The following is a 9442-nucleotide window of genomic DNA, read 5'->3' on the forward strand; positions in this document are numbered from 1 at the left end:
ACTCTAGACCAGCCGTTGCCGAACTTGTTCCCTCTCATTCCTTCCATGCATGGCTTGAAAGCGTCTTACCAAGATACTTTGTTGTGTGAGTTGGTAAACATCTATTGTTAATTAAAACAGTGCGAACAGGAAGACACAAGACAAGATAAAAGGAAGCTACAGGAGAAGCACTGACTCGCAACTCAGCCTCAACCTTTTTAATCCAAGGCCCGGACAAAAACAAATGTAACAAAAACGAAGCTTTCGTGTGAAACATCCCTGGGTTCATCTGCTAAACAAAAAGTCACTAAAAAGAAAGCCTTTTTACTGATAGAAGCATATTTTATTTCAAGGGACATCAAGTGCGTCACCAGGACTTCTCTTACTCTTTCAAGGAAAGAGGTTTCTTTTTTGAGTGACTTTTTGTTTAGCAGATGAGTCAGCGTTTGTCCTGTAGCTTCCTTTTATCTTGTCTTGTGTCTTCCTGTTCGCGCTGTTTTTATTAACAATTGAAAACGTCACACGGCAAATGGCCAAGGGTGATGCGATCATCTTTGGGGAAGGTACACTTTCCAGTGCGTGGTGCGGAGTTCGATATATTGAACGATCGGTGAAATTGGGTTCGATGTAGCTTTCCTAATACTTTTATGTGAGGTTTTCAGGGGGATATTCTGCGATTTCATCTGGGTTCGATTATACCTAGAGTGTGAATAATGTAAGAAACACTATGACCTTGCCTTGAAAGTACTTTCTCATAGTGTCAGATAGGCATTTGCTTCTCTACATAAATATGGGCATTATGAGGTGTGCACCATTGGGAAGCCACCTAAATTTATTCACTGGAGTCTTGTATGCATTTTGTATATTGTCACAAGGAAAAACATTTGCAATGCATAGGAGGCTCCTTTCAACTGATTACATATAACTACAGCTTTATGTGCGCATCTGCAGTCACAGGAGTAGGCCAAGTAGGCCAAGTATCTGTATGTCCAGGTTAATGCCCAGTCTGAAAGCCTTAAACAAGCATTTGAGTTACTCTCATTTTTTGCTTTTGCATTTTGTAGGGGCGTGCATAAGGCCCTGTTTGTTGTCTCGTGTCTTATTCTTTTGTGTGTGAAATTAAGCATAAAGTGAAATTAGTGTATCAGCAATATTAAATGAACAGTGTGGGTAATGATTACTTGTTTTCTCTTTTTTATTTCAGCTTCTTACATTTTCCTTTTAAGGCACTGCTTGCCACCGTCTCTTGCTGCTGAAGTGGATAAAATTGAGTTTCTCTGCATTACCTCCCATGTGCCACACTGTACCTCCCATTGTCACACACTGTACCATCATTGCTGTGCTTGTATTCCTTTGCATTTTATAATATATCTTTTACAATGTGTTTACAGGCGTTTGCACATACTATATATATATATATATATATATATATATATATATATATATCTTGCATATTTCTATGTATTCTTTCCAGTTGTACTTTTCTGTTGTTTCACTCGGTCGTTCTAAAGGACATCCTGCCTCAGTTTTTGTGGCCACTACCTCAATACATTGCCGCTAGGGTGGTTGGATGTGTTATAAGGACAACTGCACAGTGACATGTTCATTCAAATGATGGAGTATATTTGGGCACTATATATTTTGGAATGCACAACATTGAGCTTTATTTTAATAACAAATAATCTGTTGCCCTGTTTTCTGCAATACCAAGGCTGTGCTTTCTGTGTCTATTTCATTCTTTTAAGGGCCTGCTTCTGAGATCATCAGTGATGTTTTAAAGACATTGGGCTCATGGCAGTGATTGGATGAGAAGTTGTCAAAAAGTGAGCTGCTGTTCAGAGGGGCATCATTGTATGCTTGGCATTCAAAATTACCATCAGGAAGGCTTTCATGCAGAAGCCCATGGATGTTTCATGTGTCCTAAAAAAGCACTAAGGATAGTTACACCTGCAGGGTGCTTAGCTTTTTGTCATGCAGTTTGTATATAATATGTCTGTCTCTCTTATGCTCACAACTAATTTAACCGGTCAGTGTTTGTGCAGTTGTGACTTATTTATATATTTGTTTTCTTAACTGTCGTAGCGCAGTAAAATATATATTGATCACTTGTTTAATGCAGTCATCCACGCACATCTTGAGTGCAGAAAGTCCTATAAATGGCCTTGTAGATCATATATTAGACCTGAAAGGTACTACATTGATAGCATTTCTAATTAGCTCAACCGAGTTTGCAACCAATTTGTCTTATATTTATAGTGATACCAAGCTTTGTAATTTGATGGTGTCAAAAAACAAATCTTGTTCCAGGACAGTATTTCTTGGGCCTGTTTTGAAATCTGTGTCTTCCTTATTCTGAGTAGTTGTCAGTTCATGATGTGTCTGCTCATGCTTGATGGATTTTGCAATTGCACAAATTCAGGTTTTTTTGATTGAACATGGGATCAGCATCCACTAATAATGGCATCTAACTTTGAGAAATGGAGTTCTCTTTCTCATTTTTCTCACTCCTTTCTAGGTATACAGTATGGTTCCCTGTTAGAGGGAACGCCATGCTGTATTGCCCGAGCACTGCACGCGCATCCACAATAAATGCGAAAGGTGGAGTCAGCCTTGCATCGTCTGCTACGACGCTGTCCAGGCACGTGGAGGTGGAATACATAAAATTCGAAAACTGAACTAAAATTATTAACTGCAGTCTACTTGCTCAAATTTGAAAGTCTGGTTTTTAAGAAATGTGTTTCTTTCATTATCTATTCTTCTGATGCAATTTTTTCACATTACAGAGGTGATGGGGACATCTACTTCTCGTCCACTTTCTGCAGCTGACATTCTCCTGTTGCTGCAGTGTGACTGTCAATCACTACCCTAATCTTTGACTATGAGTATGACGGACTATGGCAATGAATAGCCATTACTATGATTATGAATGACTATCACCGTCATCATCAGCCTGACTATACCCTCTGCAGCAAATGTCTCTCCCATATTCCTTCAATTAACTCGGTCCTGTGCTAGCTGCATACATACACTTCACCCCTGTGAACTTCTTAACCTCATCCACCCACCTAACTTCCTACAGTCCCCTGATATGCTTTCCTTCCTGTGGAATCCAGTTTGTTCCCCTAAGTGACCATTGGTTATCTCTCTTCACACTACATATCCTCCCCATGCCTATTTCTTGATTTCTACTAGGATATCAGTAACTTGAGTTATTTTTCTGACCCACTCTGCATGTTTCCTATCTCTTAAAGAGATGTGCACGTTTCCTATGTCATAAAGAGATGAATGGCTATGACTAACCATAAATATGACTTGTAAAGAATATGATTATAAGTGACTGTGACTAAACATGTCTATAGATATGATTCTGACTGACCATGACTATATAAAATACTTATGACACCGTGACATTTGCCAAATATGAATATGCCATGACTATGACTAACCGTTAGTATGACTGATTACAACTGCAATGAATTATAACTATGACTAGACATAATTTCGACCAACCATCTATATGACTATTCATGACAATGTCTAACTATGGTCATAGACAATGGCAGTTAAATTTATGGTTAGTCAGTCATGCATAATCATAGACATTTTTAGTCATCATGAGTCAGCCATTGCATCATCATAACTGGTCGCAACCATGGTTAGTCGTAAAATGGTTTGTCATAGTCAGTCAAACTGATAGTCATAGTCGTGGCTTGTTATAGTCCAAGTAACCATGACTAATATTCATAGTTGGTCCAGTAATGGTCATAGACTATGACTATCTAACTATGATAAAACATAACTCACCATTATTATGACACCATGCTATGACTAACCGTGACTATAAATATATGACGCCATAATATAGCTACCAATGACAATGGCTAGACGTTCATGGATAGTCATAGTGATGGCTGGTCATATTTTATCATAGTCAAAATGGTTAATCATTCTCACAGTCACCAAGAGAATGACAGGTGCAGAAATATAGTTCAAAAGGGTGGCTTTTTGGGCTTGTTGGTGCGTGAACATTGCGAGACTGTAGCGCTCGTGTTGTTCGTTCTTCTCGTGTGTCCTGTCTGCTTTGCGCTACAGTCTCGCTAGGTGCAGAAAGTGACGGTAAGCAGATGTCTCCTTTATCACCTTTGTAATGTGCAAAAATGCATTGGAAGTGTAGATAATGAAAGAAACATGTCTTGAAAAACACCTGTCTTCATATCAGTAGGTAGAATGCAGTTTATCATTTTAGTTCAGTATTCACATCCTAGATTCCACCTCCACAAGCCAAGCACTGAGAGAGTGTCGTAGCAGACAACGCATGGCTGACCCGAGCATTCACGCGCCCTACGCATATGCCTGTTGTTTTCAATTCTCATCGGTTATTGAAGGTGGTGCCTTGCGGAGCGCTGTGGCCATGCAGCGGGGTGTTCCCTTTAACAATGGACTACACTGTACCTCTGCACGTTATTTTGGTTATGTGTGCTTTTTAGGCATGCTTGCCTTGGTTGAAGTTCCAAGGACTGAAAGTGAATTTAGTAATGGCATCTTGTGAAGGAAGTTTCTATGTTTTTAAGTTGCAGATGGTCTTAATTGAGTGCAGCTGTATTTACATATCCACTTTGACCAAGCTGTAGCTGTCAGATGTCTTTTTAGGATGTAGACTGGTTCGTATTACTGCCATGGAGGCATTTTATCTGTATAAGTAATGCTGACTGATATCCATGGATTTCGTGCTTTTATGAAATGGAGATAGTAAAGACAGTGTAATTTACTGTTCATGCGTTATGCATTGAGGTTATGTAGTGTTTCTCAATATCTGGTCTTTTACTGAGCCGCAATGTTAACTTTTTTCTGTTACTATATCTCTGATTACTCATACTTTTGAAGGCATGCTGGCTGGCATTGAATCTGATCGTCTGTTACCTCAAGACTCAAGTCTCAAATTTTTTTTCTACATTTTACACCTTGCATGCTATTAACATAACATAAATGTTTTTAAGAATATCCTTACCATTCATTAACTCTTCCTTTGAGGTGGGCGAGCGCTAAATTATGTGATAGTTTTGTTAACGCATGCTTTGTCCTGTTGTGTAGGTTCTTCGAGCCAGGGCAGCTCACTTTCTCAAGGGAAACCACCAGGAGGAAAAGGGCAGTTCTTTTGCTGTGGGTGTGGGTATGCCACAGACAACCATGCCAACTTCAAGCACCACCAGCTGACACACTCTGGAAAGCACTCCTTCCGGTGTAGCCAGTGCGGTCAGGGCTTCCCAAGGAAGGACAGCCTGATCCGTCACTTTCACATCCACACAGGCGAGAGACCGTACCAGTGCCCACATTGCAGCAAGAAGTTTAATTCAAGGCGCTGTTTAGTAACACACATTCGTATCCACACAGGCGAGAGACCCTACGAGTGCACACAGTGTGACAAAAAGTTTATTCAAAAGGCTCACTTAGTAGTGCACCTTCGCTTCCATGCTGGTGAGAGGCGCTACAAGTGCAACCTTTGTCCCATGGCCTTTGTGACCCGTCCAGACTTGAATAAGCATGTACGATGCCACACCCAAGAGAAACCATTTACTTGTCGCTTTTGCTCTGTGGCATTTGCACGCAAATATAGCCTAAAGTCTCATGAACAGAATGTTCACCTTAGGTCACTACCATGAAGCCTTGGCATGTCATAGCAGCTTTTTGTTGAGTGTGAGAGTTGCCGACAGATTTGGAGATGTGACTTGTCCCTAATCTGCCAAAGGTAGAGGAACCCCATGTTGGTATTTTGTGCACTTTAACTATCACCACTAGCTGCTCTTTATTTGTCTATTATATCAAAATGACAGTATAGTATTCAAGGGCTGTGGCACTGGCACATGTAACAGCATACATCAGTTTTGTGAACTTGGTAACAGCCTTTTGAAAATCAAAAAGCATAACCTTGGCAAGTCCTTAATTGTACTCGCATAATAAGCTAGGTAAGTTTTTGTTCATCTTTAAAGAGGGGTATTCATTATGCTGATGACAACAGACGATAAAGGCAACACAGTAACTCATGACTTTCTTGTTATTCTCTTGTTTAAGCTTTTAATGATGTGGATAAGTTCACTTGCTTTTGGACATGCTGGTTTCATATCAGCTGAGGTTTCGGTGAGAATCTCTCCATCTTCTGCCATACTTTTCTTCAAAAAGAAAGTATCCACAATATAGCTTGTGCTAAACACTGTTGGTTTTCAATTACCAGGCAGAATAATATGCTGGTGCCGCAACTAGTCTCATAGCCTGTTAGACCTGTCCGCTTCATTCAAAGCGACTAGGGGCACTTTATAAATGGAAGGCTACCTTCCTGGACGTCTTGGCGACAGCTACATGAGAATTAGGCAGCCATTTCACATTGTATGGTTTCCAGTTTAGGTGTAATTTTAGTTCAGAGGCTTGTTTCTTGTAATAAATCATGAAAGTTTCTTGAAAAACATGTTCTAATATGTTACGCTCATGTCTCATTTGAAAAGAAACTTTTAGCACCATTAGTTTTCAGGTTGTGAACACTAGTATAAAGTACATTATCAACAAACGTAAGTTCTTGCTAATGTTATGTTTTGATTTTTAACAAATTTTCTTAGGCCTTTTGTCTGAAGTGCAACAAGTGCTTATGATATCCACATTACGAATTTTTCAAAAGTGAGTTCTTACAAAAAGGGCTTGCTTTTTTTTTTTTACTAAAAGGCATTAGTAAATTTTTTTCCTTAGCTCCCAACACTCTTTCTCGATGCTGTGAAGTTTTAGTTTTCCTTTATCTGTTTGCGCTGGTACAGTGCTAATGGGATTTGTTTTATTCCTGTCTAGCTGATATCATGCAATTCTTTTGATATTTAGGCAGTACAATGCAAATGCAATGTTTTTCTTATGTAGACAGTTCCCACTTATCTGACCTGCTTGACATTTAGCTATACAAAAGAGCAAGGTTCTTTTTTTTTTTTTTTTTTTTGTATTGCCTTGTGCTTCTTTTCATTGCTTTTGCTAAGAAAGCTATTTAAAACATTTTAGAGGACAAAAATCTCGTTCACATATTTTCACATTATTGTCTGTAAGCAGTCCTTTCCCTGCCATTCCAACTGAAGCAAGATGCTGTATGGTATCAAATTTGTAGATCTGTACCAAGACAGTGTTGTCAATTTTTAAGTGAAATCCTCTACACTCAGTTTTCACTCATGGCCACTTTTTTGGTTGGTAGCTGATTACTGTGCACATGGCCATTGGGCTGCCAGTTTTTCCTACAGGTAGAGGTGTTTCAAATATCCTACGTGTTCTGTGGAAGTATTTTGTGTGTAATAAAGGACGCTGGATATCCTTTTTGTAGTGGAATTTGCATCCTTCTGATAAATCACAAGGTTGACAAACTATCCTATCCACTTGTGCTATTAACACATGCTCCTTAATGATCATGTTTATAAACCATCAGTTTCATGCAAAGCAGTTCTTATAACCTAGTGAGCTTCATTTGGTTTTTCTTTTAAAGGGGCACTGCAGCACTTTTTACAAAAATTGGGCTTTCAGCAACAGTCTACAGTTTTTCATGCTGCAAACTCGAACTTCAGGTTGAAGTTAGGTATAAAAAAAGCAAAAATAGCATTGCTTTAGCAGAAATTTGCAGCCCATTCCACAGGGTTCACCACATGTCACGCTACCACCTGCAATTGGCCAAGACGTCGCATGATGACATTCCAAGGATCGGGGAAGCTGTCAATGCAGCTCCTTGGTTGCACTGCATGCTGATCGCAGCATTTTAAAAGTGATCATGGCACGTGGTTTTCACTCTAGTCACTATCGGGGTTTTCACCATTTGTATCCGTACCGGATGCGCCTACAAACTATGCAGCACTTCTGTTGTGGAGAGCGGAGGTCAGCTGTCACTTGTACAGGCTTTGCACGAAAACTGGCTGTGGTATAGAGTAAAGCATTTTGAAAAGTAGTGCAAGTCTGTTAGCTGAGACTACATGGCCCTCAGCAAAGCCTTGGCGCACATATTCTTGGGAAGGAAAGGCAGCGAGCAGTGCACTAGCCGACTACTACCAGCACATGCCTCCTGCCTTGCCCGAAAGACCATTGTTTTGAAGGCCCAAGGCTTGGTGTACCAGATACCTGCTTTGAGTGCCAGGTATCATATGTTGCGGTAATAAAGAATTTTATTGAGAAGATGAAGCAGTACAAAGGTGTCATCAGACAAAATTAACAGTTAGGGAAGGCCAGTTGCCAAGCTCTGCAATGCATGTGAGACATTGATGGAGCTTTGTGCTGGAGACCAAATCAAATCCATGCAAAATGCTGCTCGAGTAACTGAGCCATATAAATGTGCCTGTGTGGCCTACGGATAGACCACGGATAAGCTACGGATAACAAGAATGCAAGGTTTTTGACAGGCTGATTGTGATATCACTCTCCCATATGAAAAGGGAGACCCGAGTTGGCAGCTCCTGCCAAATGTAATGTCAGGAAGCCCTATGTCCATTTAGCACCAGCTGCCAGCTACCGCTCTCCAGGACTTCTTCTTCTTCTCTTTCTTTCACTTCTTCCATCCATTGGATGTAATGGACAGACGGTCACCGCGAGTATGAGCGCTTAACCCTTTCGCTGTTGCGTGCTGCACCCCCAGTGTCGGCTTGGTTTCAGGGAACGGGCACGGCGATTTATTTTTTATTATGATTACTATACAAATAACATACATAGTCAACGAAATATGCACATTTCAGTGTTCAGCAGGTGTTGTTAACGTCATTATCATCATCGGCCTGACTATAAATGAGGATAGTATAAGGAAAAAAAACATTGCTCGATACTTTTTGAGAGTCCGAATCCGAGCTCGGCTCGTATTCATAATCAAAGAGCATCGCTCCAGTCCATAGTAGAAGGTTCCGCGCACGCGGTCAGCCATCCGAAAGTAACCGCACGCACGGAGGATGCACTTTCGATGGCCTGCACAACAGAGAGAAATGGCACATTGTGAAATCAAGATGACAGAGGAAGATAAAAAAAGGCTGAAACAACCTCCTTTGCTGCTGCTAGCCGGTGCTAGCTGGAAGCAAGGGCGCATCGAGAGAGAGCAAAAGCAGTGGTCGCATCATGCGTCAGGAGGCAACGGCGCGCGATCCTCAACTTGATGCATCATAGCAGACACGCCAACAGAATAAAAATAAAAACCTGCAAACCTGCGGCAGATGGCTGAGCAACCCTTGAACTCGTAATCGCTCGCGCGCACCACATGACTGCTTAGCGCGAGAAAGTAGCGCATGCGGAGCGACTGCGCCCCCCAGCAAAGAAGGTGGCAGAGGTGGGCGCGGGACAAAAATACGAACTTGTCGAAAGATTTTACAGATGGCGTAGCCAGTCCAAGCGTGTCAGCTTCGCACACAGGCGCGAATTTTTGAACGCAGGACAGAGAATGTACCGGTACGTCGGTGACACTGAGGAGGGGAAGTGT

This window comes from Amblyomma maculatum, chromosome 10 (assembly GCF_055883805.1).
Source record: "Amblyomma maculatum isolate TAMU_Amacu chromosome 10, ASM5588380v1, whole genome shotgun sequence".
Classification (NCBI taxonomy): Eukaryota; Metazoa; Arthropoda; class Arachnida; order Ixodida; family Ixodidae; genus Amblyomma; species Amblyomma maculatum.